Consider the following 22,658-nt stretch of genomic DNA (forward strand, 5'->3'; position numbering starts at 1 on the left):
TACTGTGACATACACTTCACTTTACCCTATCACAACAAATGAGTCAGCCAGCTACGCCCCGCCTGCCCAAAAGTCCCACCCGCTAGAACACCCCTCCAACAAAATATATTTCAATAAATGTTTAAATTGCACAAGGTTAGACTAGGGTTAGGGATTTAACCCTGGGCTACATCATGTTTACTCAGCCATGCTTCTTTGGCTTGTATTTTTTCTGTTTACAGTGCCGTTTATTCAATTCTGTGCTCCGCTGGGTTTTGTGACTGCAGTGTTTAGTGATGTGACAGCTGGAGGTCGTGATGTTGAGGTAATTTCTATGTTTTTTGAAGGGAATCTATGCCCACAAGAAACTACGCTGTAAAGTCTGTCAGCCAAAGGAAATACTTTATTGAGGGAAGCAAAGTAAAAGTAAAGTTCACATGAAGAAAAGCAACATTTTACATCAATCCAAAACTCAGACAGTTCAAATCAAAATCTGCCGTGGTCCCCCTTTTACACTGTGCATTACATAGCCAGGGCTGATACAGAAGAATGACATAAATCCAGGAACTCTTTTTTTTATTTAATGGATAAAGAAGGGGTTTTTTTACTTCATTATTCTGTAGTCAGTACCATGTCTCTGCTCTGGGTTATATACATTTTCACCTTAATATATTGAGAGTGGGTGTTCTCCCCAGACTGTCTGTCAGAGCAAACACCAGACACTATATAGATGAATGAACCAGTATGAGTTAATGCCAGTCAGTGGATGAAATGGCTTCAGGGTTTAACAAGTCTTCAAAGGGGAAGAGTCCTAAATGTGTATCTCCTGCGGCATCTTAAAGCCTAGGCAGCAGCTGAGGTAGACTGCATTTCCTGACCACTTAAATAGTAAAAATAGTATGTTTGCAGGGTGTAAGGTAGCAATGAGCATCACCACATGCCTTGCACAGGGTGTAAGATAAGGCCACTAAAGACACTGAATACTTTTCCTTGAAAATGTTTAAATGCAAACAAGGCAGTTTGACACTGCCAGGTCACCATGTGAAGCCTTGTTAGGCTGTTTGAAATGAGTAAGCAACAGAATACTGAGAAGGTTTCTTCATAGGAAATTCCTACCTCAACTGCAGCCAAGGCATTGGAACACATTGTTTCCTCACACTCTTACCCACACACTCTTTTCCAGCCTTCTTGTTTGCGAGAGCTTCACTGGTGACTAATCTTGGACCTGCATCTACAGAAACACACTACACACAAAACAGTTTATTTCTATAGCACTTTACAAAAGTGCTTTACACAAAATATTCAAAGTGAAAGTAAAAAAGAGAAAATAGGGCAGGATAAGCAAAGTAATATAACAGCAAAACGTATAACACAAAATGGAGGCCTAAAAGACAAACAGTGCAGATCTGTTTAAAGCTTTTACATGAAGGACATTTAGACAGTTAGTGCCTGTCAGATCTCGATAGGGAGATCATTTCAAAGCTTAGGAGCTGTCAGCGAGAGAACCCAATCCCCCTCTAGCTTTTACTTCAACAGAGAGGGACTTTATGGTATTGATCAGAGGATCTTAACAGCTTAACAGCATGTGAATCGGGAAAAGATCCTGTATGCAAAATGAGGTAGGCCAATTTAGTGCCTTAAAAAACCCTCAAAAGTGTCTGAAACTGAATTTGATTTGAGAAAGATGTCAGAGAATAGAGACAATGAATACATTTGAAAAATTACAATGATAGCTGGCCTAGATTTTCCATGTAATCATAAATGCTCAGAATATTTAGATTGATTACTTATCTTAAAATGCTTTTGACCATCCATTGTTTGGTGAGCATTCTCAAGTACTACAAAACCTATGAAATTAGATGTTTCACCTTTGTTTACACATGTTTGCAGAGTTCTTTTTTAAATTGCCATGGACAATGATGTCATGCGCTCTTGTAACCCAATGACTCCATTTACACCTGGTCACTTCATGCGTCTTAACTTTCAGGATTAAAAAAGGAAAATATTCAAACACTGTAACCCAATATCTTTTTAATCAGCTGGTTAGTTGGATCAGGTGTATTGGGAACAGAGAACCCCTAAAAATGTGCTGGGCAGTGGGAGCAGGGTTGAGAAACTTTAGACCACAGCCTTTAACCATGAAATCATGTTAGCCATTCCAGGCTTTCTTCATTTACACTCCTAGATAAGGAATGCAGATAAATGGAATACTGTAATCTTCATCACCATAAGACTCTATAAGATGAAGTCAGTTTTATCACACCCTGTATCTTTCTTTCTTTCAAAGATAAACACTTTAGCTCAATGTCATTGTGCTAATCTAATTCGCATCTGTGACAGTGTACTGTGATAGCCACCCCACAAGCTATATTTGAAGCAATGAATTCGGTAGACATTAAATGTCTATAGATGGAGTTTGGTTAATAGGTCTAGTAATAGTAAGAGTCTCAGAGGAACATTGCAGAGAAATTGTTTAATTACTCTATTCAGAAGCTGCAATGATGCAGAGAAAAATTTAAGGGGAATTCTTGTAATTAATTGGAGAAGTTAATCACATTAACTCATTCAGTCTCAGTGGTATGGTTCCAATATAAAAGTGGGTAATGTGCAACATTTGTGTCAGAGGTTTTGGCTCTCAGAGCTACAAATAAATGTAAAAAAAACAATCATGAAACGAACATGATCAACATTGGCATAGACAGTACATTTTTCTTTCAAATTACCGGTATGTCTATAGCATGTATTAATATTTAATTTGTAATTTAATCCATATTTCTGCCTTGCTTTTTAATTGTTATTACTTTATTATTATTTTAGTTCTTATTGATGAGTTCTGAACATGAGAGATTGAAAGTCTAGGGTTTTTTTTAAGTATAAACACAAATAACCTCCCATTAAAAAATCATCAAAAGCCGTTAGAGCACCATAGTCTTTTGCATAATTCCCCCTCCCCCTATACATTTCTCTATCCCAATCTCTCTTATCTTTCAGTCTCTCTTACTGCTCTCTGTTGCTGATTTTCCCTGTACACAATTCTGCCTCATTCCTGAGATTTTAAATGTGTGAGATTAAATCAATTATTGATCAGCTGCGACAAGCTATTAATTATTCACTACCATGCTGTACAAACTATATTTAAATACGCATAAAAATCTCTCTCACACTGTTTAACAGATTGGTGCCACAGGCAGTAGAATGTTGTTAGAGTGAACCATCCTTATTTTTACAGCATTTCCTTAATATAGAGCCACAGTCCAAATCAGCAGCATATCTGTAGTTCAGAAACATGGGAACAGACTTAATGTTAAAAACTAGAGCACCATTCTCACTGAGTGAATGAATCTGACAAAAAAACAGTCCTCGACTACAGGTTATATGGTACTCACATATTATAAACTTTATGGGTCAGTTTCTCTGACAGGGATTAGGCCAAACTCTTGTCTATATTTACCTTTCAATTGAAACTGCTGTGTGATAATTGTACATCATTTTGGAACATTTCAGTTAACTAAAGACTTTGCAGTTTATTGCAGCTCATTTGATAGTTATTGTATAGGGTTGTTTGGAAACTCCAGTTTTTCCTTATTTCCATATTTTCCTTCTTTTATGTCTCAGGTTATCACTGTTAGCATTCAACTTGGTTAGCATTGTTAGCAATACCAGTTGATAATTATGTATTATTCAGTATTTTGTCCAACCAAACACCATTAAAACAAGTCAATAGTTAGACTTTGGACAGTGTTGTGCCTATGACTGGTTCAGTTACACAAAAATAGAAATAAGTTCTAATAAACTGCATAATGCTACTGCTTTTACTGCTGTTGGTGTGCAGTGCAGCCATCTTGGATTTCAGTTAAAATTTCCTACTTGGAACTAGGAAATTATAATATCCAAGTTAAAATGGAATGCTGCATATGTATATTTGCATACGTGTTTTCCAATGCCTGTAATGTTCTGTCACATTTTAGTGGATTATCTGCTTTAATACACCCCCTAAAACTGAAAAAGTGTTGTTATTGAGCTGATTAATTTAGTCAGTTGTTTTGGAAGCAATGATAGCACAAAAGTGTGCAGGACTCAGTGCACCCAGGACCAGGATTGAGAAACACAGATGTGAAGTTCTCTACCTGTAACTTTATGTTCCTGTAACAAATAAAAACAACCAATTATTAGCTTGAGCTCCACTGAAGCACATTTACACAACTTTAAGTCTCTGTATCTATTAACTCTTTTTCTACAACTTCAGAAGCACTTTGCTCACTCAGCTTGTGAAGTCCTTCCATCTAGAACGTCCCGTTTCTCAAAGAAACTTTGCGTAGTTCAGCACATTTTTTGCAGCCTCTACATTTATTTTTGAAGTATGCCGCAGTTACCCCCTCCATATGTCTTCCTATAGCTGTTTTCACTCTTCTGCAGTGCCGGCCGTTTTGCAGCAGCAGGAGTCCATGTGCCGTCTGAAGTGTAATGATCAGTGAGACAGGAGTGTGCTCTGGCTCTGATGAGCATGATAAACTCCTGTACCCCATCAGCTTTCCCTCTCATGGTAGTCACGACTCTACTTCGTCCTAATGCATTAACTGTCAAATGAGCTGTTGGGCTGAAAGTGAGGAATTATTGTTAAGGTTTTCTGACTCTGAATTTGAATTGTGGCTGTAAATGCATAAACCAGCTTTAAACCAGCTTCTACCTGCCCTCCACTGCATATACTGTATCTTAAGGATATGCACTGTGTGGACACCATTTTCTTTTAATTCTTTAAAAGCCTTCAACTGGTTGGAACAATGGACATCCCAAGATGTGTTTAAAACTTAAATTTACAGTGCATACTCTTTTTGACAAAACTTGAGATTAGAAACCTGGATTTGCCATGAAACAAAACTTAAAAGCTTACAAAAAAGATAAAACTATAGGTTGTCCATCGACCAGCCACCGCCACCTTAATTTACAGTGGTATATCCTAATCTTAAATCTTAAATCCAGGTCCTGCTTGGACACACTGTCCTAGCTGTTGGTGTGATAATCTGGGGAACCATCACATACAACAGTCGGTTAGCCCTAGTAGTGAAACAAGGGACCGTAACAGCTCAGTGAGATTTGCAGGACATTTTTCAGCCCTATGTGTCATGGCAGGGCTTTCAGCTTTCATTTTTCAGCAGGATAAGGCTTGATCTCTAACAACAAGGCCTTCCCTGGAATGTTTTTTCTTGTTGTTTGTGCATTATTTTTTGTCATTTCGTATATTTGTTCGACTACAGCAGGGTGGATTAACAAAAGGAGTGTCTGAATAAATCAGGTCATCCAGCTGCAAGAATTAACCACATCAAACAACCAACCAAATCAACTCAGCTATGGGAGGTAATCGTAAAAGGCCTAAATAGGCCCTTTAGTAAGGAAAAAAAATCATCACACCCCAGTCTTTTGTTGTAGCTCGATCATACAAGGACAATCTTTCCCTTTCCCTTCATATCTTGCTGTATGAAGTCAGGTGGCTACAATTAGCATCCAGCTGGGTAGACCTGGCTTGCAGGCGAATGCTCATTTTGTCTCTCACACTTGCTGTGTGAGCTCAGACCTAGTCATTGTGAGCACCTTTTGATACCCACTGCTTGTTTAAATCCCACTGAGGAAGCATGATAACTCTCCCCACATCACATTCAAGCATCTTGCACACTCCCTGGTGTTTTGATTGACTATTTAATTGGGTCAGCAGAGGCACATCTAACATCATGACAGTCAGAGCATCTCATGGACTTTAAATATCCTTTCACTTCATGAAAAATATGCAGTGAATTACTTATCTCATTGAAAGTGTGGAGATAAGTAGATCATGTGGGGCATTTCTATCTCATGGGGCATTTGGAAGCTATAAAAAATGCACCACTCAGTATGTCAGTATGAGATTTCACCCACAGGCTTTGTCCTTAAGTAGGGCCAGCCAGTTCACATGTTGTGTCTTTTGTTTGAGGCTTTTTTCGGTAACAAGTTCTTGGCTGCACATTGAGAATGCATTTATTTTGGGTGGAAAAGCAAAAGGATTTTTTTAACAGGCTCAGCCTGAGGGGAGAGACAGTGAAGGGCCTTGCTCAAAGCAGACCACTTCAGCTGTTCTAAAATAGAGGCAAAAGTTTTACTTTTATTAACTTCTACCCCTTTTTTCTAATTATAAGAATCATTTTCTATTTAATTGAATGATACTAAATGTAATGTAATAAAAATAATTTCATTAAAATGTTTGGCTTGAATTTCACAAGCAGAGGTAAATATCTAACAAATACCTAACATCATATTTAACCAACAACATGATCAAGAACAGACAGAGAAGTAAACCAATCATGTCCTGTGTCTTTGTTTCCTCTATAAAATGTCACTTAAACTCTATTTGCATGGGATAATACTGCGTTCATGTGATACAAGAATGAAGCATCATCCTGACTCAGACTTGGCACGTTAACACTTCTTCGAGTCTTATTTTCTAGTGGGAAACTTGTTCAATCTAATACTCTTTTTTTCTGAGTTCATGTGACATTTTTTCGCTTTTAACATGACTTCAAAGAAGACAGTATTGGATGGTATATAATTCTTAATAGTGCAGCTGCTCATAACTTGATTTAAAACAAGACTGTTTGTTGTTTTATCTATAGAATTCAAATACTGTGCTGTTTCTCAAAGAATCAGGTAAAAACAAACCTTGTATCTGCAATTTTTCATGTTGCTCAGACAACAAATAATATGATGACATGCTCGTAATTTTAATTTCACAAGTAGAAACTTCTGACTAGCACATGATCGCAGCATTAGTAACCTGGAAAGGTAGGATAATGTTATTATTAACAGAGTTTCTTCTTGATTTTAGTCCCAACCAATGTGCCCCGTCAGTCATATTCTGGCAACATTTACCTTTTGTAAATTTAATTATTATTATTGTAAGTGGGTTGCAACCTTGGTTACCCTTACATTTTTTTGAAGGTGGTGGCAGTCGGTAAATTAAGTAGCCACTCCCTTCTCAGTCATTTATGCTGAGATTTCTTATCCCGTGCAAATCAGTCTTAAATTATACAGATTCCTGTTGTTCAAGTACAGTACTCCACCACCTCAGATAAAACGAATCCCGTTGAAATAAGGCTTAGACTGGTGAATATGAACAGCTATCTAACCAGCATTCAGGCAGTTGTTAAAAAAGGAATCCGTGGCAGCATCTCTGTGCTGAACCATTTTACAGGAAGAGACACTGTTACTCTGCAGGTCTGATACAAAGGTACTGATACAAATTTCAATATTAAGGATTAAAAATATATATATATATATTAAAATCATACAGATCTGGGATGCTGTTAGACATTGGGAAGATGATGAATAATAGGTTAATGAAGATTTGATTAGCTTTTTTTTGGGAGATAAAGATGAATAATTTGATTGATCACCTGTTTAATCATCATGCTCTGTGTGTTCTTGCATTTTTTCTGATCTTGTTTTCCTCTTCTTTTTTTTGTTTTCTACAATCCTAAAACCTTCAGAAGTTTTATCACAGTGCCTAAACCTCTCATACAAAACATCACACTTTATAAAAGGAGTCTAGCATGAAGATGCTGTATGTAGGCAGAGATCCTCCAGATCAATTCTGGTTTTAAGTTGTCTGACTCAAAATCTTACACCTTAAAACATGCCTTCAGTAGACTGACTCAATCTTTTCTGAAGTATTATAAGAGTTTTATGTGTGACTAAAGAGACGTGCAACTGATTTTTTTTCTGTGTTGCTCGCTTCTGCCCTGTATTGCTAAAAATACGTTCCCTAAGGATACAGTGCTATTTTTGTACGATTCTACTTTGAACAGATATTATCTGTATCACATCTCTAAAAATGTGACGGAGGACTTCAAAAAGAATGCCAAGTAACTGATTCTAAAACGAGCTTAAGATCCAAAAATTAACATTTGTTAATTACCTCCATTCTCTTTAAAACGTAAATAGACATAAAAAGGGTTTTCTCAGATGGAAGTTTTCACTTTTAATCACAGTGGAATGGACTGAACAGGATGAGTCAGACACACATACATTTCTGTGTGGAGCCTTATTAAGCATCCAGATGATTCTTATTGTAATCTGGAGCCTTTTTGGAATAGCTGAGAAGAATATGGGTGTTTTTACACCTCAAAGTCTGGGCCAATTTAATATATTTTTTGGTCCCTTTAGTTTTGGTTTCACACTTCTGTTTAGAGACAGCAGTGATGGTTAATATAATATAATACTCAGGTGATTAGTTTTATCTAGATATGAGGATTTTTGGTATGAAGACACTGAATGGTTTTGTGTTCATTTATGTACTGTGTTTTATACAGTACATAAAATATTATATACATTTTCTAAATATTTATATAGAGATATGATATAAGATAAGTAATTCAAAAGTAATTCGTAATAGTAATCAGATTATATTTCTTAAAATTGTAATCCCTGAGATTATTTTACATTTTTGAACAGATTATTTATTTTTTTTGTATCAGATCACATTTTAACAATCTCAGACCTGGAAAGTGAGCAATTTAATCTGAATACTGCCATGATAAAAATACCTGGTAGACTGCCTAATATGAGATGTATGTGATTAATATATTGTAATATGTATCACTTAATGCTTTACTCCAGTCCTTGTTTTGTATTTTGACAGATTTAGCATTTTTAAACATTGTCATGGCCCTGTAGATTACTCCAGTTTCAACACTTGCTTTGAGCTACCACACAGTTTACCTTGAACCTTTTTTAATATTTGCAACCTTAGGACAAGAATATTCTCAGTAATGACCGGTTCATTGTGAGAGGCTGTCAGGATTGTGGTGTATAATACTGGCATTACAACATTTTAATTGGGTATTTATTTTAGTTGTCATCTCTCAGGAGTGTTTTCTCCTCTCTAGTGGTTTCGTCTACAGCTCTTCTTCTTCTTTTGTTCCTGGACCCCCTACTGCTGAGTCACAGAGCACATACAGAAAATAAATTATACAATGGGAGTCAAGTAATTGTTAGGTGCTGCAAAGGTTCAGTTCAATATTCCTTTCACCTCCCATAAGAAATCTAAGATTATTCATTCCACTCCCAGTCACAGTATTTGTATAGTGCATGTATACAGCACTGTGACAGAGCTGCTTTTTGCTACTATAAACAGACATTAAAGATATACAGTGGTGTAAAAAAGTGTTTGCCCCTTCCTGATTTCCTGATATTTTGGCATGTTTGTCACACTTAAATGTTTCAGAACAACAAACCATTTTAAATATTAGTCAAAGACAGTACAGGTTAACACAAAATGCTATTTTTAAATGAAGGTGTTTATTATTAAGGGAGAAAAAAATCAAAACCTACATGGCCCTGTGTGAAAAAGTGATTGCCCGCTTAACCTAATAGCTGGTCAGGCCACCCTTAGCAGCAACAACTGCAACGAAGCGTTTGCGATAACTTGCAATGAGTCTTTTACAGCGTTGTGGAGGAATTTTGGCTCCACTCATCTTTGCAGAATTGTTTTAAATCAGCCACATTGGAGGGTTTTCGAGAATGAACAGCCTTTTTAAGGTCATGCCACAGCATCTCAAACAGATTCAGGTCAGGACTTTGACTAGGCCACTCCAAATTCTTCATTTTGTTTTTCTTCAGCCATTCAGAGGTGGATTGCTGGTGTGTTTTGGATCAGTGTCCTGCTGCAGAACCCAAGTTCATTTCAGCTTAAGGTCACGAACAGATGGTCGGACATTCTCCTTCAGGATCTTTTGGTAGAAAGCAGAATTCATAGTTCCATTTATCACAGCAAGTCTTTCAGGCCCTGAAGCAGCAAAACAGCTTTACTGTTGGTATAACAAGTTCTTTTTCTGGAATGCAGTGTTTCTTTTACTCAAGATGTACTGGGACACACACCTTCCAAAGAGTTCAACTTTTGTCTCATCGGTGCACAGAATGTTTTCCTAAAAGTCTTGGGGATCATCTAGATGTGTTCTGGAAAAATAGAAATTAACTTTAATGTTCTTTTTGCTCAGCAGTGGTTTTCGTCTAGGAGCTCTGCCATGTAGGCCATTTTTGCTCGGTCTCTTTCTGATGGTGGAGGCATGAACACTGACCTTAACTGAGACAAGTGTGGCCTGCAGTTCTTTGGATGTTGTTGTGGGGTCTTTTGTGACCTCTTGGATGAGTCGTCGCTGTGCTCTTGCAGTAATTTTGGACATTATGTTTGTTTGGGGGGTTTATGGGCAGGTTTATGATAAAATGACCAGATATGACATCACATAATTTCCTGTTTGAAGGCAAGTGGTTGAGAGTTTGGCTAGGCTTTTACTGAGAGCCTTAAAATGGAAATTAAGATTTTTTTGAACAATTAGAAAAACATCTGCAAATCGATCTAAACCACAATAATGATCCAAACCACAATGCAATTACAATGAAATCTGTGCACATGCATCTTAATCTAGATATGCTGTCCTTTTAAATCAGTGACACAAATGTGGGGATGCCTACATTGATACCATCAACCTATGCAGACACACTTGTGATGTCCATCTGAAATGTAAATCTGATCTGATCCCTTGCAAATAACAATGCGGTTAATCAAAATTTGTTTAGAAACAAAGCCGATTGCTCATAGTATGAACATAGCATTCATATGTGACAAACATTTCATGTAATTTTTTCGGTATACATGTGCTTGGATTCGTTGGTATTAGCCAGCACCAGTGTTGTGCCAAATTTTAACTTCACTGCATGTGCAAGGGCATCACACAGCAAGCAGTATTAGCAGTACAGATTGTGCTTACAAATCCTGTTGTTATTGCTTAAGCCAATGTTTCTCACACCTGGTCTTTAAGTCCCTTTGCCATGCACATTTATTGCTTTTCATTCTATCAACACACCTGATTCAACTAATCCACTCATTAACATGTCCTTTCTGCAACTTTAAAGGACTGCTTCAGGACCAGGATTGAGAACCACTGCATTAAGGGGAGTCAGTTTCCTGCAGGGAGTCTGAATGTTGATGTGCATAAATGCATCAATGTGTGCATGTGTGCGGTTTCAGGTACAGATTTATTGTTCTTATTACAGACAGATACAGGTCACTTACATTTGTGGTTGTGAATCGTCAAGCTAGCTAAATGTGATCTCAGCAGAAAATCCAAATCGATTCATGTAAACATCAACGTCATGAAATTGCTGAAAGATAAATTGAATGAAAGCCTGTTAGAAAAAAGCGAGAGAGAGGTGCATGTATTATAGACCATGCCCTGCAGCTTCATGCCAAGTGTGGTAGTTCTGACTTGAAAGCTGTAGGAGGAGTGTGGCAAGCCAACATAATTATCCAGAGCTGCATGTCAGGCAGGCAGACCCTGCTTCATCTTCCCACACTACTTGGGGAGGAAAAATAACACACCCTCTTGACAACATCCAAAAATCATCAAATAAAAGTTCACCCAACGGTCACATTATCAAAGCAAATTCTCACCTGCTTACTTCCTCTGTTTGCCTCTGCTTCCTTTGATGACTCTGAAAGCGGCATTTTTAATGGTTATGCCGACAGCTCCTAAAACCTGCAAATCAGAAGTGAAATGGAACACGTTTTATGACTAGATCGATTACATGATTAAATATGTCCTTCATAAATGTGTTATGAAAGAATCTTATAATATTACACCTGAGTGGATTCCTATCAAGAAGTTAGAGTTGTATTTCCTCAGTAATGAAGCATGCCACCCTGCCCTCTCTCTTCATCTCTCTCTCTCTTACACACACACACACACACACACTTACACATATGTGGTTACAGAGTTAGAATAAGCTCTCAGTCTTTGTAAATCTGCAGATGCTGTATACTATATCAGTCAAACGTTTTCCTTATATTTTAGGCACAATATTTTTTAAGTTGTGACTGTGGAGAACTGCGTGTGAGTGGTTGTGTTTGGAGGCATGCTCATATATAACTTGCAATCAATATTTGCCATTGTTCACATGCTGACATAATTTGAATCAGTCCGTTTGGAAAAGAAAAAATCATGATAAATGGTCAAAAATCGATTTAAATATATATATATTTTACATTCACTTTCACTGAAAATTAAGATGACTTCTCCTTTTCTATAAAGTTGGCATTTACAAGATATAAGGTTCTTATGTGGAAGTGACAATATGTTATTTGTACATTATTCTACATTTATGGCACAAAAATCAAGGCTAATTGCCACAGGTTTATATTATACGTGCATATAGATTTAGTGTGTTTTGATTAGAAACTGCTCAGTCAAAATATTGGTATTTGTGATGAAATAAATATTTAATGCAGCAGGTTGTTAATCAGGACACAGAAGACATAATATAGCTGTTCATTAAACTCTATTATTCTAAATAAACAAAGAGAATAATGTTTTTGTTCTTGTGGTCCTGCATCAAACTGATTTATACATACATTTAATCTTTAGACATTTCTTTAATAAACAACAGGTCTCCAAAAATATGTAGGCTATATATGAACCCAAACTCAGTCCTGACCAAAATCCACTTGCAAAATCATGTAACAGCTAAGAGTTAACAATCAAGACTGCAAGTTATATTGTCTTGTCGTATTGGATCCACACTGATGAATCAGATGTGATGGGCCTTGTCTGTTTCCTTCTAAACTCCTATTTGCACCTTAACATTTTCGAATAAGGTTAAACCAAGCTGTATCTAAACTGAATGGAGATAATGAATTGAGTGTGATGTGTGTGGCAGGTTTATTCACTATAACTGACTTTAGTTTTCATTATACTGTGTATTGGAAGGGACAGGAAATGATTACCAACAGACAAAAGGTGTTTAACTTTAAGATGTATGTTTAATCAGCTGTAAGGTATTTCTACATACACCAAACAGAAAGACATTTTAAAGAGTTTGTGCTTTTTATTCTGTTGTGCAAGCTCTGCCAGTGTGAATGAGTGTGGGCAGGCCAATTATCTAATAATTTACCCAGTGAATTGAGAGAGCGTAGTTATAAAGAGAAAAGATGGAGGGAACAAAAGAGGGCGGCAGGAGGATAATGGCACAGTAAAAATTCTATTGTTTCATGGTTCACATACCCTTGCTCTCTTGTTCCCGCAGGACTGAGAGCAGCAGATTACAGCACTTTTTTCACATTCCTAATCCCACTTGAGTAAAACTCTTTATGTAAGGCCACAGATGGGCCAGTTTGCTTCTGCCAGGGCTTTTCCTATTACAGCAAGAAATCAAATATTTATCTATCTATATTTATTTTTTTGTCTAAAAAAATAACCATATATTTGCATCAGTCCTTCAATCTGAACCGACTACTGGTGCAGGTGTTTAATTACACAGTGTAGAAAAGCACAAAGCTTGTTTTTTTGTTATAAATGTTTTTAACTTACACTTTATTATGAATGCATAGAATTAGATGCTTATATGATACTAAAAAACCTTACGTTGCGATATTTTGTCATTCTTTTTATTGCGATTTTACAAATAACAGTTTTTTTTTTATCAAAATTATGACATGTCATGATATTAGTAATGATAACGTATTGCAGTACAATAAATGGTATTGGTTAGATGTTAGTAGGTCACATTTCTTACTGTTGTTTCAGTCATACAACAAGCATGTAGGTTGGTTCTCCCTCCACAGGTGTTCCAACTGCCCAATAAGAGTCCTGGCTAGAGTAAAAGGTTGAAGACACTATCCTTTAAAGACAGGAGTCAATTTGACGATTGCTTTACCCTAATTTTAAGAAGATATTGGCTTCAAAAGTTTTAATATATTCATAATATACACACACTTGTATATTATATATTGTATATTATTACATTACATTACATTACATTACATTTGGCAGACGCTTTTGTCCAAAGCGACTTACAATAGTCAAGTACAATGTAAAATAAGTTTAAAGGTAAAACATCTTTGGATAGGGATAAAAGGAGGTCAAAGGGGAATAATAGGATAGAGGAGTGAAGGAGGGGAAGAAGGAAATGAGGTTAGAAGTAGTTAGTGTGTTAGAGGTGTTAAGAGAGTAAGTGCTCTTTGAAGAGCTCTGTCTTCAGGAGTTTATTAAAGATAGTGATTGTACATATACAATATTATATATTGTATTGTATATTATATTAGTAAACCAGGCTGGTTAACTATTTATTTAGCCATTTCAGACCTAACTGGTTGTTTTAAATTGTGAATTAAAATCTTCAGATTTTACCACCACTGTAAAATAAGTCTGTCAAACTTCTCAACCCTGAAATAATTCCAAGTATGTAAAAAATGCTAAAATTATCCTTGACGAAAACGAGTAGTGGACTAAGGCTTTTTTTAAAGGAGGGGTGAAAATAAAAAAGACCACCTACTGCATGACATAATATGGCACCCTTTTGCAAGATTGGACACCTGAGTTAACACTCATTCACACTGTGCCACCCCATATCCCCCCCATAAAGGGTACCACAAGGGGCTGATTTTCCTTCACTCACCCAACTCACCCTCACCTGGGTTTAGGTCAGGTAATTCTGGTACTTTACAATGTAGAAAATAATAGAAATAAACATTGAATAAGAAGGTAGTTCCAAACGTTTGAGTGATACTGTATGTTTTTTCCATTTCCATTTCCATTACAGCTCTACGCATTCCCCTTCCTTCTTCTTTCATGCTTCTTCATCCTCCACTATGCTGTCTCCTCATCCTCCTTCTCTTCTCACTCTCAGCTACATGCCTCCAGCAGTGTTGCTGTTTGAGTGTCATCTCCCTGCAATCTGGCCCTGGTCCCTTGAATGTTAATGCTAAACCCCATGCTTTCAGGTCTTCTAAGCACTTAGGGATTCCTCTGTCCTCCTTCTACCCGGCTTCTCTTAAGTGCCTTGGGCTCGTCTTTTCCCCTGGCTGCGCTATAAAATGCCCTTGGGTCTGTATGTATTAAAGTCCTCTCTGAAATAATACTAAGTGTGTGGATTGGGAGTTAGATTATTTTTTAAGGGCCCTTCTGGGTTTTAATAAATATTCTAACATCTGGGAATTTTAGCATCTCTTTAAAGCATATCAACTTTTCTTGGTTTGTAGCACTGAAGCCAACTCTGGTAATACGCGCAAAGCAATAATGGGGTTGTGAGATCTAAATTATGTAAAGAATTATGATTTTTAGTGTTCTTTGAGGTGTGTATCAGGGCTGTATGTTAGGTATTATGAAACTGTTGATAATTATGACAGTAATGCAGCTTTGAAAGTGAAGAACTGAAATGTGGGCTTAAACACAGCGGCTAAAAGGTTAAAGGAGTCATTGTAAAGTTTATTACCAATGGTAATAAATGGTCTTTGTAGTTTATGATTATTATCTGTATTAGGTATTTATGTAACAATGTTTAGATTAAATTCAATTTTTATATGTGTTTGTATGTTTAATTATAGTGTATATTAAAATATAAAAAAAATATATTGTGATATATTTTCATCACATTGCCCAGCCCTGTAGAGCATACTTCACTTTTACACCACTGCCATTAATACAATTTGTGATTTGAGCTTCCCTTCATAGACAACACTACAAGTGTGGAAGTGGAGCTAGTTTTTGCATGCTGCACCAATTCCAAGTGCAGTATCTGGCCTTCAGAGCCAAAAGTGGTAATGAAGATGACGTGATTGTCCCTAATACGTGGAGCGTTGCAATTATTTTGAAGCTGTTATTTTAAGTTACGAGTGCTCTGTACATAGTACTTTATTAATAACCTGTGCTACAGAATGCACACATTTCTGATTCCCAAGCTGTTAATTGTATTCTCGCTCTTGATTTCCCTCAATCTCTCTCTCTCTCTCTCTCTCTCTCTCTCTCTCTCTCTCTCTCTCTCTCTCTTTCGTTTTTTTATTAAATAGGTCCCCCTTAAAATTGTTCTTATTACATACCACCACACACTGAACACATTGTTAGATTAACATTATGTGTATGTTAATGTATAGTAGCATCATCTTTACATATGCGCTGCAGACTCATTCATCTTTATTAATCATACAATTGAAGATGGCAGAGTAATCTCTATGGTTGTTTACTATAAAGTACAAAAGAGTCATTGGGCTATGTGTCATCATATAAGCCACTGTACCCTGTAGCGAGAAAGACATTGTGCTGAGACAACATTGTTGTCATACTGTACACAGATTAAAATGAAAATAGTCAGATCAGTCAGGTCAAATGTTTTGATGTCATACAAAATGTGCTAGTCACTGTAGTAGACTGTTTGTTGATATCTCAAATGATTGAGTTCTTTAAGATTTTAAAACAATGTGTTTTAAATGTGTTTGCAGAAACAATTGGCCTTTAGGGTTAATTGTGTTAAAAAACAAAAACAAAAAAAATCACCACCTGGATTTAAGTAAGTAAGTAATGTGGGGTTGTTGCTGCAGTTGGTCAGGTCTAGGTTCAGCAACAGTATGTGCTGGAAGAATGAGTTCAGCTGACTACCTGAATATACTGAATACAGACCAGGTTCTTCCATCAATGGATTTTTTCTTATTTGATGGCAAGAGCATATTCCAAGGTGACAATGTCAGGATTCATGCGGATGGAATTGTGAAAGAGTGATTCAGGGAGCATGAGATCATCATTTTTACACACATGGATTGTTCACCACAGAGTCCAGATCTTAACCTCATTGAGAATCTTTGGGATGTGCTGGAGAAGGATTTGTGCAGTGGTCAGACTCTACCATCATCAATGCTGCTGCAAGATCTTGGTGAAAAATTAATGCAGCACTGGATTGAAGTAAATCTTTTGACATTGTAGAATCTTATCGAAACAATGCCACAATATAGAATAACTCATCTATATATTGTACACTACTGTTAAGTGGTCATTTCTGCATTGTGTAATTTTGTGTACACTGTATATCACTACTCCTTCCTTACACATTTTATTGTAATGTTATTATCTCTGTATGTTTTGCTCTTATTTTATTTATGTGTATTTGACATCTCTAATTTTTATATTTTGTATATTCTCTTGTATCTGGTAGTTTTATGTTTTGTATGCATTTTATGAAAAATTTATTGCTAGTTTTACAATGCATGACTACATATATTTTGTATATTCTCTTGTATCTGGTAGTTTTATGTTTTGTATGCATTTTATGAAACATTTATTGCTAGTTTTACAATGCATGACTACATATATTTTGTATAATCTCTTGTATCTGGTGGTTTTATGTTTTGTATGCTTTTTATGAAACAGTTATTGCTAGTTTTACAATGCATGGCTACATATATTTTGCATATTCTCTTGTATCTGGTAGTTTTATGTTTTGTATGCATTTTATTAAACATTCATTGCTAGTTTTACAATGCATGGCTGCATATAATTGTGCCTGGCAAACATATTTTAGAACTTGAAACTTTAAAACAGGAAACTTGGTCAAATATATATCTTATGTTCACATAGTGCTGCTCACAAAAGCTTCTAAAGTTATTAGTGCGTTTTTACAGTATGGTAATGGATAGTGTAGCTAACTGAGGTTGTTTATTATGATGTACATCCCTGCTGCTGCTATGGCTGAGGTACAGGGTCTCTAGAGAGAGTTAGCTCAGGGCCTCAGAATGTCTTAATATGGCCCTGTGCGCATCTTTCCACATTCTTCTAAAATTCCATTTGAGCACTGCAGCATGTCAGACACTGAATGAACCGTGAGACCATGAGGGTCCCTGTTATACATGGGCTACAGTTTTCATCTTGACCTCTTAGGGGTCAGATTGCTGTACATATTGTATAAGATAGGAGGGGTTGAGCACTGCAGGGCTGAAGAGCTTCAGGGTTCAAGGGCTAGTGAGCTCTGGGGGTTGGGGATGCTGGGAAGGTTGGAGGCTTATTTTTTGGGCCTCTATTTTCTTCTAAGCTAACAGTGAATTGTATCTAGTGTTAAAACATCTGTAATTCAACAAAAAACAATGTGGTGCTTGCACTACACTCCATGACCCAATTTTTCCTGAGTTGTGAAGCACAATACATGACATTTGCTACACACATCTGTTCATGTGCGGCTCGAGAGGCACTCGCAGAAAATGGCAATGAAAGCAGTGAATTGCTGGCTGTAGTCACAAAGGACCAGGCTGGTTCAAAGGCTTTCCCTGTGTAAGTAGGATTACAGCACTTTGTGCGAGTGCTCTTGAAATCACCTGTGATGATACTTAGCACATGACACATCCCACAAGGCTGTGCAGTTTAAATGACATCAGAAAGCAAAGCAGAATGAGACAGATACTCAACTGCCAGCTCAACAGACCCTTTCAAAAGAATCTAGCAGATTGAACTGAGGTCATGGCCCTACAAATGTGTGGAATCAAAGAAAGATTGAAAGTTTGTCTACAGTATTTGCGTTAAAGGCTGTGATGGTGCCTTTCAGCTCTTTCTTTACCTCAGTCTCTCGGTTTCTTTATAAATCATCAACTGAACTTGAGCAAATATAGAATCCTCTGATGTAAAATGGTACTTATTCTTGTCACCTCTTGTACTCCAGTTCTTTAGACCCGGATACAATATAAAAGCTTGTTTATAATGGGCCTACCTCTTATATTCTTCCTTGTGATTTCCATATTTTTACTCTCAGCTCCATTTCTGTAGCTAAGCACAATGTCTTAACTCTCAATTCCCTCTATTCTGACTTTCATCACTTTTTCTTCTTATTTTCTCCTAGAATAGAAACGTGTGGCAAACTATAGTGTTCTAGGAAAGGTAAGTGTCAGTCTGTCTCTCTCTGTCCTCATTAGATGTGGATCAATCAAACTGAGTGAAAAAAGGGCTTGGGAAATGAATAAAAAAATCACAGTGTACTGAATATGTGTGAAAGTAATGATATGGCCACTAAGGCAATGTTCACACAGTAGGCAAAACGACCCAAGTCTGATTTTCTGAGCAATGGCATTTATCCAACATTTTTATTAATTAACTTTGATTGCATCATGAATTTGTGTGAATCAAAAACTGACATACATGCTCAGTGTTTAAGTTTGCCAACATCATAAAAGCTATCAAAAATTCCAAAGGTCAACAACTGGGCTCATCACCAAAAATTGCATTTGAGCTTGCTGTAAAAAGCTGCACAATGTTTCCACAGGCACTGTTTTGGTTTGTGTCTTGATATTTAATTTGACCTTCCCTTACAAAACTTTAAATATGCTCCACATACACATCCCCCTGTGACCATGTTCAGTCATTTCTTTGGAAATACCTTTAAACACAGAGCAGTTGCAATATATATACACTTTAGTTTAGTTTGAACAGAGACCTTGCCCCAAATATTTCACTGAAAACATCTCTCACTGTTGTTGTCGTCCATTTTTTGGTTCTTCTTTTTGCTTTCATTTACCTTTTCCTTGACGTTGTGTGAGAAGTTGTGTGGAATCTGATTTTAGACTGTAGATTTCAATACCAGTTTTTAAAGTTTCACATAAGAGGAAAAGATGGGATTTGGGTTAATCTCATTTTTTGTGTGAACACAGCCTAATACACCATCCAAACACTTTATTAGAATAATAATAGTGGGTAAAGTTATATACTTATGTTGTAGCCTATTAACCGGAATTTGTTTGTGGCTGAAATTACACATTTTTCATGCTACTTTCATGCTAGCCACTAATGAACCCCAAACTCACTATTTTGAGCTCATAAAACCAATTTGGGTCCTAATATGCTTAGAATTTTTGTTGCATTGTCAGGTTGGACATACCAAATAGTAAAATGTGGCCAAGAAGGGATGCACATGATTGGGATTGACAACAATACCCAATTAGCCTGTGGCATTCAAGCAATGATTGATTGGTATAACAGGCCAAAACTGTGCCAAGAAAACATTTTCCACAGCATTACACTATTTCTTATGCTTGTTTGGTTCGTTGATTGATGCTTTTGTATTTGAATTCTGGCCCTACCATTTAAATGCCTTATTATAAATTGATATAATATGTACAAAACTAAAACTTTCATTGTGATAACTAGGAACTTAAATGTGTGAGAATATGTTTGGTCATAGTAACAGGATCATTTTATTACCTACAATAAATTTGGTTTATTGGTGTTACTATCAGACATGCTAGTGTCTATTTCTCTCTCTCTCTCTCTCTCTCTCTCTCTCTCTCTCTCAACTTGTAGCCATGAATCCCCAGTAATGGCACTGACACGTATACCAACACTGTACACAAAAAAAGGCATTTCAGGTTTAACCATAAGTTTCCTTGAGTGTGCTTTTCTTGTTTTTGCTCTCTCTTGCATGCAGGGTGGTATTATACAGCCAGCTGCTCCTTAGACAGAATGAAGGGTGAGCGGCTGCCGTCTCCTGTCTCCCAGCCCATCGCCTCGCCTCTCCAAGCCTCATAAACACACTGCCTATGCAGCTGTGTCCCTGTAGAGACCGGCCTCAGCACCAACATTCTCCTTTCTGCCCAGGCAGCCAAGTCATTACAGCCAATTCTCAGCAAAGAGTAAGCGAGAGAGCGAGGGAGAGAGCGAGAGAGCATGTGATGGAGCCATAATGAGAAAAGACAGCTCATACCCTGCAACCAATAAGAGAAAGAGAAAAGAGAAACAAAGAGCACGGGCTATAGGATTCAATATATGTATCTATGCATGTGCACAGAAACAAGACATACTGCTCATCTGAGTGAATTCACATGTGTGTAAAAGTGTAATAAAAGAGAATGTGTGTGTTTATGCATGTGTTTGTGTGTGTTGGGGGAGGGTATGTGTAGAAACAGATAATGGAAATACTGCATGTGTGATAATGCTTGTGTAAGTGTGAATATGAAATAAAGTAAGTGTGTGTGTGTCTGTGTGTTTGTTTGTGTGCTACATTTCATAGGGATACATTTACTAATCCAGTTTGCAGACCACAACTTGCACATAACCATAAAGCCGCCATAACCGTAACACAAGATTCCAGATCTACAGTTTACCATTAACCCTCAGCAGCACTGGTTTCCAAGTACACAAATATTAGGAATTGTTTTGAGTAAAATTACGTTTGTTTGGAGAGATTTCGTGTGAAAATGCAGAAAAGAAAGACTGCTAGTTGTAATTTGAATGAAGCTGGTGTACCAAAGAGTAAAGTTTAAGAGGAAAGAGAAGTGCAATCTAAATCTCACCACTTTAGAGACATGCTGTACCTCCAAGTCTGTAAACATAGATTAATTAGATTTAAAACATATTTAACGTTTAATAATGTTATAATAATGTTACCATCACTGAATTGCAAGCAGAAAGCCACCATTAGCTTGTTTAGGCTAGCATTGCATTATCGAATAACCAGAAGTAGCAGTTGGCTCACTGTGTGCTGCAACTTGTAGAAGCTTTGGTTATTTGGGCCACCTGACTAACTTACTATGTGCTAGTTTCACACTCTGACTTAAAGCAGTGTTTCAAACATCACTACCTCTTTATGGATCAATACTAGGGGTGTAACGGTACAGAAAATTGACGTTTGGCTCACATCGGGGTATAAACCCCACAATTTGGTACGGTTTCGGCATGGTTGTTGGAATAACTTAATTATAACCATGTGCTTTAAAAATACTTCAGTAATGGCTTCAGTAAAACATCTAGAGGCAGTGGAGTAAGTAGTTGGGTTGAAGTTACTTTGTTTTATTAGTTCTGGTTATTAGTAGGTCTGAATAATGCCGCCAAATATGCTTTAGCATGTTAAACCCAATTTATACTTCTGCGTCAAAACTACGCCGTAGCCTACACATATCCAGCGTGCTTAGAGCTAAACTTCTCGGGGCAGTCAAGTCAGAAGTGAGTTGCTAATAGCAACAGTGCTACAGCTACACTTTCTGGGTGCAACACCCCTTTGAACATTAGTTTCGCATTACGTCCATTAGTTTCACAAGTTGTTTAGACTGCCTGCACCCATGTATTCTGCATGCGCTTACGCAAACTGAACCGTGACCCCCGATCAGTGGTTGTCTTGTTCTGATCCACGCATTTAATGTTCAGGTTGGGTACCACTGTTAACATGCTGTGCCATAACAGGTTAAATGTCATTTATTGCACCTTGGCTATTAGCATGATTTTTCTATTCAGACAGGTGTCATTTAAGCATTTAAATTCTTTGTATTAGTGTGTAATTTTTGCTCTTCTGATAAGACGTGCTCTGTGTTCTGTTCCAGCTTTATAATGTAACCTTCAGCCAATCACTAACTGTCCTATGCCAAAGTATTTCTGTGTTATTGCATGTAACTGTCAATTTTACTTTTTTTTAGCTGTGGGTCATAATGAATAGATGAACGATGAACGAAATGCACCCCACCCCATATTTTAATTCTTTCTATTACAGATCAAATCTTAAAGGCACAGATTAGCCCCACCCCTCTATGCTAATGGGCATTTCTGCAAGCATGTTCTACATCTGTCTCTTTCTTTTTCTCCCCTGCTCCTTTCCTTCCTCCCCCTTGTTGTCAGCAATGCCAAAGGCAGCTGCAATTGTTGTCATTGTTTCTCAGCACAAAACATAAAGCATTGCTTGTGACATATGTATCTCTAGAAGGTTACTTGCATGGCCTTTTCACTGTGGTGTACACGATGTACTGTATGGAAGATTCATATTTACAAATATTTAAGCATAAATTAAGCATAAAGTACAAACATGTTGTCACTGGAGGACATTATTCTAGGCAAGCTATACATGATTGTGGTTCTTTTGTTATACGC

The 22,658-nt window shown here is 37.0% G+C and overlaps 1 long non-coding RNA gene across 1 annotated transcript in view; it reads left to right on the plus strand.

The window, feature by feature from the left end:
* The window catches only part of LOC125803032 (uncharacterized), a 32,183-nt gene extending 11,443 nt beyond the window's left edge, over window positions 1-20,740 (plus strand). Inside the window, exons 2-3 of the long non-coding RNA XR_007440096.1 lie at window positions 222-304; window positions 20,230-20,740. This is a non-coding gene — a long non-coding RNA (uncharacterized LOC125803032). The remainder of the gene's footprint in view (window positions 1-221; window positions 305-20,229) is intronic.
* The last annotated feature ends 1,918 nt before the right edge of the window (window positions 20,741-22,658 follow it).

This window comes from Astyanax mexicanus, chromosome 7, assembly GCF_023375975.1.
Source record: "Astyanax mexicanus isolate ESR-SI-001 chromosome 7, AstMex3_surface, whole genome shotgun sequence".
Classification (NCBI taxonomy): domain Eukaryota; kingdom Metazoa; phylum Chordata; class Actinopteri; order Characiformes; family Acestrorhamphidae; genus Astyanax; species Astyanax mexicanus.